The sequence below is a fragment of the Alexandromys fortis genome, unplaced genomic scaffold (genome assembly GCF_014885135.2).
Source record: "Alexandromys fortis isolate MF-2015 unplaced genomic scaffold, M_Fortis_MF-2015_v1.1 scaffold_382, whole genome shotgun sequence".
Taxonomy (NCBI): Eukaryota; Metazoa; Chordata; class Mammalia; order Rodentia; family Cricetidae; genus Alexandromys; species Alexandromys fortis.
In genome coordinates, this window is record NW_026068256.1 from 431278 (window position 1) to 440650 (window position 9373).

Here is a 9373-nt window from a genome sequence, read left to right on the forward strand (position 1 = left end):
TGGGTGGGTGGGTTGGAATCTTCAGTTGTTCTAGTCAGGTCTGTAGTTTCAGCTATTCTGGAGACTGGAGCAAGAAGATCACAAGTTCAAGACTAGCCCATGGTATAGAGCGAGTTCCAGGCCAGTCTGGGCAACTTGGTAAAATCTAGGCATGGTGTGGTACATGATTTTAGCTCAGCTTCTAAGAGCAGACATAGCCAGGGTGGAATAGCTAGGAATCGCCACGTGGACATGCCTTTTTTTTTTTTTTAAGATTTATTTATTATGTATACAACTTTCTGCCTCCATTTATACCCACATGACAGAGGAGGGCGCCAGATCTCTTTACAGATGGTTTGGAGCCACCATGTGGTTGCTGGGAATTGAACTCAGGACCTCTTGAAGAGCAGACAATGCTCTTAACCACTGAGCCATCTCTCCAGCCCCGTGGACATGCTTTTAGACCCAGCAATAGAAGACAGGAGCAGGAGGAGCACTGCCGAGGCAGGTCTAGCCGGAGCTGCAAGGGCGAGGACCTGTATCAAAAGGGCTACAGTTCAGGGGCGCAGCAACTGCCCAGCATGTGTGAGCCCTGGGCTCGACCCCCCAGCACAGCAACCAAATCATTAGGAAAGGAGAAAAGGGACAAGGGCTTGGGATGAAGGCCAGTTGGGGGACTGCTGGTCTAACTGTGCAAGGCTACATTCAGTCCCCAGCACTGCATAGAACCAGGGTGGCGAAGGACACCTGTGACCCCAACAGTCAGGAGGTGGGGCAGGAGCATCAGGAATGCAAGGTCATTTATAGTTACTTAGCAAATCCAAGGTCAGCCTGGGCGCTGGAGAGCCAGCCGGAGACCAGAAGAGGGTAGAAAACACTAGAAGACCCACCCTCCCCCTGGGCCTGGGATGCTGAGCAAAAGGAGGGAACTCTTTTGAAAATCAGCATAACTGAGAACTCTCTTGACAGTTTATGGTCCCTACTTAGCAGTTCCTTTCCTGTTCCAGTGGTTGTGAGTGGTCTGATCCTGGGGGTGGGGTGGGATTAAAACGCAGGTCCTCTGGAAGAGCAGCAAGCATTGAGACTTCTCTTCAGCCTCTGGTTTGCTTTTAAGTCAGGGTCTCACTGTGTAGCTCAGGCTAGACTTGAACTTACAATCCTTCTGCCCCAGCCTCCTGAGCTCTCTCCCTCCTCCTATGAGTTTATTTTTTTCTTTTATTTACTGTCTGCGTGTGCGTGTGTGTACGTGTGTGTGTGTTTTCAGTACCACAGTGCACGTGTGGAGATCAGAGGGCGGCTTTCAGGAGTTGGTTCTCTCCTCCCACCACATGGGTCTTGAGGAGAACTAAGGTTTTCAGGCTTGGTGGCAAGCACCTTTAGTCAGTGAGCCCTCTCACCACCCCCTTCTCTCTTTTTTAATAATTATAGGTCCGTGATTAGTTAATAAAGTGTTTACCTTATAAGCTTCAGATCTGAGTTGAATTCCTAGAACCCATGTGAGGGAAAAAAATTTGAGAAATGGAGACCAGAGGACGTCTGGGGCTCATCAGCCAGTCTAACCTACTTGATGGGATTCAGGCCTATGAGAGACAGATGGGCTCAGGCCCTGAAGAATGACATCTCTGACTTCTACACACACACACACATGCATGCACACATGCACACCCACGTGCACATGTATACACTCGTTAATAATTATAGATTAGATAGCCTATGGCTAAAACAAGAGAGAAAGAAAGAAGAATGAAAACATCCCTTACGTAGCTGGAGACGGCCTTGAATTTCTCATCCTCTCTCAGGGTCGGTCACAGACGTGTGTCACCACTGGAGCACTGGAGCTCAAACCCAGGCCCTCCTGGGGGCCAGGTAAGCTCTATCAGCTGTGCTACACCTCCCACCCTGGAGAGTCCTGAGGTTTCCTTAAAGAGAAACTGAGTCAGATGCATTCAGAATCCTGGAATCCTGGCATTCAGAAGTAGATCTGAGTAGTAGCTCAGGGTCATCCTTGGCTATATAAAAAGTTTGAGCCGGGCAGTGGTGTCGCATGCCTTTAATCCCAGCACTCGGGAGGCAGAAGCAGGCGGATCTCTGTGAGTTCGAGGCCAGCTAGTTCCGGGACAGGCTCCAAAGCTACAGAGAAACCCTGTCTCAAAAAAAAAAAAAAAAAAAAAAGAAAGAAAAAAAGAACAAAACCAAACCAAACAAACAAACCCCACAGAACTAGGAGGACTAGAGATGGTTGAGCAGTTTTTCCCAGCACCCACATGGCTGCTCACAGCCTGGAGCTGCTTCCAGTTTCGGGGGATCCTAAGCACTCTCTGACTTTCTCAGGTAGGAGGTATGCAGGTGGCACACATACATACGTGCAGGCAAAATATTTGTCCACATAAAAGAAATAACTCTAAAAATAATCCACAAAAATAAGAGCAAACAGCAGCAGCAGCAGCAGCAGAGAGAGAGAGAGAGAGAGAGAGCGCACACAAATGAGCACCGATTTTACTACCTCCCACACTGCTGATCCTCTGGACAGGAAGGAGCACTTTTACATTTACTTCTGCAGGAACTAACTGTCATTTCTTTTCACTGATTCCGGGACTTGCAGGGCCACTGTCACCCACTCTGTCTCACCCACACTGCGTCGTGCCATCTTCCCAGCTCCTCTGTCTGCAGCGTCTCTGCATCCGCCTCATCTCCTGAAATCTCCTTACCCCTTGATGGCTCTCACCCAGAGCCTCTCCGCTCCTTCCCTGCCCCTAGAGCCACTGCCGACATCCGTCTTGCACATTCTGTGGTACTGCGTGAAATATGTGATTGTCTCCACGCCTGCCTTTCTGCTAGGTTAGTCATCTCTGGCATCTCTTGCCATTGGTTAGGATGGTCTTAGAACGGAGCCAGTGGCGTCCCAGCCCTCATTCCTAAAAGCTGGGCATCAGTCTTTTTCGTCATCTCTCTCGTCTACATCGAATTAACCAAGTCCTGTGCGTTTTTACCCTCGCTGTGTCCCTCGGGTCCCTCCAGCCTACCTCTGCCTTAGTCACGGCCCTTACTCCCTCTGCCTGAACAGTTATAGTGTTTCCAGACTGGCCTCCTCCTGAGAGCCTCTCCCCACCTGTATGCTCTCTACACAGCAGCCTCAGGGGTCCAACTAAAGTGCAGACCTGAGTCCCTGCTGAAACCCTTCAGCGGCTGCCTGTTGCCCTTAGGATAAACCCCAAACTGTTGTCCAAGTCCTGAAGTATACACTCTCTCCAGGGGCTGGAGAGATGGCTCAGTGGTTAAGAGCATTGCCTGCTCTTCCAAAGGTCCTGAGTTCAATTCCCAGCAACCACATGGTGGCTCACAACCATCTGTAAAGAGGTCTGGCGCCCTCTTCTGGCCTTCAGGCATACACACAACATAATATTGTATACATAATAAATAAATATTAAAAAAAAAAACCACTTACACTCTCTCCAGGCCCCACCATTACTGCGAGACACCTCATTCGTCCTGAGTTAGCTTTCCTCATGTTTCTAAAACATGGCAAGCCCTTTCCAACCTCAGGGCCTTTGTTCATGCCGTTCTCTCTGCCAGGAGTGATCTCATCTCCTTTGTCCTCCTCCCCCTTTCCCCTTCTTCTCTCCCCTCCCCTTCCTCATCCCTCTCTTCTTCTCCCCTGCAAGTCCATGCTGGGGAGCAAACCTAGGGCCTATTGCAAACCAGGCAGGGACCCCTGAGCCATGCCCCGCCCATCACTGACTTATGAGACACCTGCAAACTCCATGAGGGCAGAGTGAGTAACAGGTTGCTTATTTCCGTTATCCCCCACCAGACACAGCCGCTGACACAAACCAGTGATGTTGAATATATTAATTGCATTTCACTGTTTCTTTTCTTCTCCCAACAAACGAAAATATGTCTGTGCAGTATGGTGGTACACATCTGGAATCTCAGCACTCAGGAGGCCGAGCCAGGATTGAGGTTTTCCTTTGTTTATTTTTGAGTCCAGGTCTTACTGTGTAGCCTGGGCTGGCTCTAATCTCACTAAGTACACCAGGTTGACCTTGAACTCACCAGAGATCCACCTGCCTTTGTCTCCTGAGTGCTGGGATTGAAGACGTTGCACTACTACCTTCGCCCGCAGTTTGGGGACTGAGATTTTTTTGAGGTCAGCCTGGGCTATGAAACAAGATAAAAAATCAAACAACAACAACAACAGATAAACAGAGAATTAGAAAATAGCTGTGTCTGAATTTGAATCCAGGTGTCTAGGACCAAGGAGTCTTCTGTGGTTGCCAGGAGGGAAATTCCAAGTGGGAGGCACTCCTGAGCCCCCTCTGTACAGAGCAGGTGAACTTGGGGTCCTGTGGCAGAGCAACCCCCCACTCACTCTGTTGTCACCATTTCTTGGGGGGCACGAAAGTCTCCAGATAGATAGACTCGGTTCAAAGGCTTAGCACCCAGACTGTAGGGTGAGGACCTTCAGATCTCTGCAGATCCACAGATAATGCCTCCACGAGACTGGGCTCTATGCAAGCTTGCAGAACACTTTCTTAATCAGTGATTGTTGGGGGAGGGCCCAGTCCATTGTGGGTGGAGCCATCCCTGGGCTGCTGGTCCTGGGTTCTATGAGACAGCAGGCTGAGCAAGCCATGGGGAGCAAGCCAGTAAAAGCAGCACCTTCCACGGCCTCTGCATCAGCTCCTTCCTCCAGGGCTCTGCTTGAGTTTTTATCCTAACTCCTTCATGATGAACAGTGATGTGGAAGTGTAAGCTGAATAAACCCTCTCCGCCCCAAGTTTCTTTGGTCATAGTGTTTCATTATAACAATAGTAACTCTAACTAAGACAAGCTGGTATCAGGACAGTGGGGTGTCGCTGTGACAGACCTGACCATGTTTTAGGGAGGACTGTGGAAGGACTTTGGAACTTTCAGCCAGCAAAGCATTGAGTGCTGAGAGCTCAGTGAGCTGTTCTGTGGGGTCCTGGAAGATGAGGCTGTTGAGAGCAGTGGTAGATGGAGGCCTGGCTCGTGAAGTATCAGAGAAAAGTTGAAAGACTATTGGGGCCATTTGTTATTTGACTAAGGCTCCGTGGTTCTGGTTAGCTGGGGTTGAAGAATTAGCTGTGATTAACAAGATACCGGAATTATTCAAATGAAGCCTTTGCTTGCTTTTCTGGGACGCTTGATGCTGGTCAGCTGGCGCTGAAGAGTCAGCTGTGATAAAGAAGAGACCGGGCATCACTAGGTGAAGTCTTCTGGGAAGTGTGTCCCCAGGGCCAGCACACAGAAGCTGGGGTCCAGAGGCAGCCAAGGTTGCCTTGCAGCTGAACTTGATAGTGCAAGAGTCACCAGGTGGGGCGGGATTGATGGCTCAGTGGTTAAGAGCACTGGCTGCTCCTCCAGAGGACCGGGTTCAATTCCCAGCACCCACATGGCAGCTCAGAACTGTCTGTAACTACAGTTCCAGGGGATCTGACAGCCTCACACCAATGCACATAGAATAAAATTAAATAAATTATATATATATAAAAAGAGTCACCAGGTGGTGCTGGCTTTGAAGGCCTGCAGGGGTCATGGAGAGCAGTTGAGGCTTGGCACTGTGTGGCAGGGCTGGAGTCCCCGAAGAGCGCCCAGGAGAGGCCAGGGGTGAAAGTGCAGCCCAGTTGCAGCAGAGACCCCAGGATTTTGGAGATGCCAGAACCATGGGATGGCCACCAAGAACAACAATTCTGCTGGAGTGGAGGCAGCGTGGGCCTGGAAGACAAGCTGTGTGCTGCAGAGGGCAGAGCCGGAGAAATGACCCAGACCCCTTGGCGGAACCCAGAAGATGGTGAGTGAATCCCAGACATTGGACACTGAATTATTTACACAGTTCGAGTTTTGTTTTGCTTTGATTTGATTGTAACTGTGCCCTGGTTCTACCCTCTTGAAGTAAGAACATATTTATTTATTTTATAGGAGTCCACAGTTGAAAGCCTGAATTTTTAAAGAGATTTCAGATTCTAAAAGAGGCTTTAGGTTCTTAAATAGACTGAATTTTAAATGCTTGCATTCGTAAAGACCATGGGATTTTAAGGACTTGGAATATTTAACTTTGTGATGCTTATGTTCATGTGTGCTCTTGGGGGAAGAACAAGAAAGGATATGGCCTAACAGGGATGCGTCTGTGTGTAAAGTCTGACGAGAGATCAGTTGTGCTGACTAACGCTATGTCAGTTTGACACAGGAGAGTCAGCAGAGAGGAGGGAGCTTCCGTGGGGAAAACACCTCCATAAGACCGGGCTGTATGCAAGCTCGTAGAGCATTTTCTTAATTAAGGTTGACATAGGAGGGCTTAGCCTACTGTGGGTGGTGCCATCCCTGGGGCTGGTGGTCCTGGGTTCTATAAGAAAGCAGGCTGAGCAAGCCATGAGGAGCAAGCCAGTAAGCAGCTCCCCTCCATGGCCTCTGCATCAGCTCCTGCCTCCAGGTTCCTGCCTGGTGTGAGTTCCTGTCCTGACTTCCTTCAGTGATGGACTACAGTGTGGAAGTGTAAACCAGATTAACCCTTTCCTCCCTAAGGCGCTTCTGTTCATGGTGTTCATCACAGCAATGGGAACACTAACTATGACCCAGTAGGACATCTTTCTTTCATTTTGTTTTTTTTTTTTTTTAGTCAGGAACTCACAATGTAGCCCTAAGTAGCTTGGGAATCACAGTGTAGACAGAGCGCAGAGAGATCTGCTTCCCGAGTGCTGGGTCTACAGGCACCTGCTACTCTGAGTCATTTTTCCCCACATAAAATATAAGGAAACGGGACTGCAAGTGTGGGTCTGTGATGGAGTGCTTGACTTTCTCTCTCTCTCTCTCTCTCTCTCTCTCTCTCTCTCTCTCTCTCTCTCTCTCTCTTACTGGGCATGGTAGAGTACACCTATAATCTCAAACTCCTAAACCTGGGAGCCTGAGTTTTCTAGACTTTTGGCTTTCTACCCCCACTCCCACCACATTTTCTGTGTCCAGACCACACCTAGCCACTCTTCCCTCAGTGACAACTGAGAACCTTTCTTTGCTTATGCTGTGTCCATAATGGCCATTTAGGGCTTTGCTCCAACCTCTGTGTCTTTTAATTTTGTATTTTATTTTATGCGTGTTAGTGTAGTAATGAGGGGGTCTCTAGAACAGTGATGCTCCACCTGAGGGTGTCACCCTCTTTCAGGGTTAAACCACCCTTTCACAGGGGCCGCCTAAGATCATCGGAAAATGCAGATATTTGCATTACAATCCATAGCAGTAGTAAAATTACAGTTATGAAGTAGCAACAAAAATAATTTTATGGTCAGGAGTCACCAGAACATGGGGAACTGTATTAAAGGGTTGCAGCATTAGGAAGGTTGAGAGCCACTGTCCTAGAGGAACAGAACTAATAGAATGAATCTATCCATATTAAAGAGGGATTTATTGGAGTGGCTTACAGGCTGCGGTCCCAGCAGTCCAACAATGGCTGCCTCCCAACAGAAAGTCCAGGGATCTGAGAGCTGTTTGGTCTAGGAGACCAGATGTCTCAGCAGGCCTAGTATATGCTGGAGCCCCAGGGAATTCCTACAGAGCTGCTGGTCTTCGGTTTACATTGGGATCCTGAAGAAGTGGGTTCTAAAACCAGCAGAGGAATGCCCCAGCAACAGGATGTAGATATAAGAGCAAGCAGGGAAAAGCAACAGCTTTCTCCATGTCCTTTTACGTGGACTGCCACCATAAGATGTGGCCCAGATTCAGGGTAGGTCATTTCACCTCAAACGATCCAGTCAAGAAAATCCTTCACAGTGGTACCCGGCCACTTGAACTTTAGTTGATTCTGGACAATAGTCAAGTTGACAACCAAGGTCAGCCATCCCAGCTTGAGCCTGGAAGAGAGCTCCCCTCTCTTATGGATTACAGGCACATGTGGCCACCCCCAGGTTTACATAGAGACTGAGGATCTGAATTCAGTCACAGCAAGCTCTCTTACCCATGGGGGTCATCCTCTGATCTCCACAAAGCATCCAACCCCACTTACAGAGATGTTTGCTTTCTTTTCTGATCACATCTCATCAGTCTGTCACATACAACGGCACGATTAGTGACTGAGAGCCACATCAGTTCATCTGATGACCGATAAACAGAAAGTCACCTCTAAAATCGGCAGCTGGTCACACTCCTGGGGCATCGCGTCATTCTGAAATTCACAGTATACAAGAAGGGTGCCCATTGATCAAGTGAGCCAGCGAACTCTTTTTGTTGATATTTGATTTCTTTTTTTTTAATTTTTTAAAAATATTTATTTATTTATTATGTATACAATATTCTGTCTGTATGCCTAAAGGCCAGAAGAGGGTGCCAGACCTCTTTATAGATGGTTGTGAACCACCATGTGGTTGCTGGGAATTGAACTCAGGACCTTTGGAAGAGCAGGCAATGCTCTTAACCACTGAGCCATCTCTCCAGCCCCTCTTTTTGTTGATATTTGATTTCTTTTTTTAAAAAAGATTTATTTATTTGTTTGTTTATTTATTTATTATGTACACATTGTTCTGCCTGCAGTTCAGAAGAGGGCATCGGGTCTCATTACAGATGGTTGTGAGCCACCATGTAGTTGCTGGGAATTGAACTCAGGTCCTCTAGGAAGAGCAGCCAATGCTCTTAACCTCTGAGCCATCTCTCCAGCCCCGATATTTGATTTTTTTATTTGCACGGACTTATTTGTGTATGTGCACATGTGCATAGGCACACGTGCCGTAGCGTGCCTTTAGAGATCAGTTCTCCTCCACCGTGTGGGTCCCAGAGTTTAACTGAGGTTTTCAGGATTTGCACTAACTGTCTCATATCCGGAGCCTTCTCGCTGGCCTTGTCTTGTGTTTTGGAGACAGTGTCTCTGGTAGCCTGAAGTGCCACAACATCTCTATGTAACTGAAGCTAAGGTCCTCCCCTGCTTTCTGCCTCCCGAGTACTGCCATCACACACACACACACACACACACACACACACACACACACACACACAGAGGCACCATCATGCCCAGCTCCTGCAGTGACTTCTTGCTCAAATTGAGTTGGTTAGTCCAACAAACTTCTACTATAAAAGCACAAACAAACCTTTGCCATGGACATTTGGGGTGATCAGAGCTAGCTGACTGTCTACCCTGCTCCTCTCCATCCCTAGCTCCCTCCCTCCTTCTTTCTTCCTTCCTCTCTTCTTTCTTTCCTTCCTTCCTTCCTTCCTTCCTTCCTTCCTTCCTTCCTTCCTTCCTTCCTTCCCTCCTCCTTTTTCTCCTTGTCTTTCCCTTTTAGTGTTAGGAATTGGACCTAGGCCCTCAGACATAGCATACAAACACTCTCCCACTAAGATACCCTCTCCAGCCATCTTTAAACATTTTCTGTTGAGATACAGATTCTCTAAT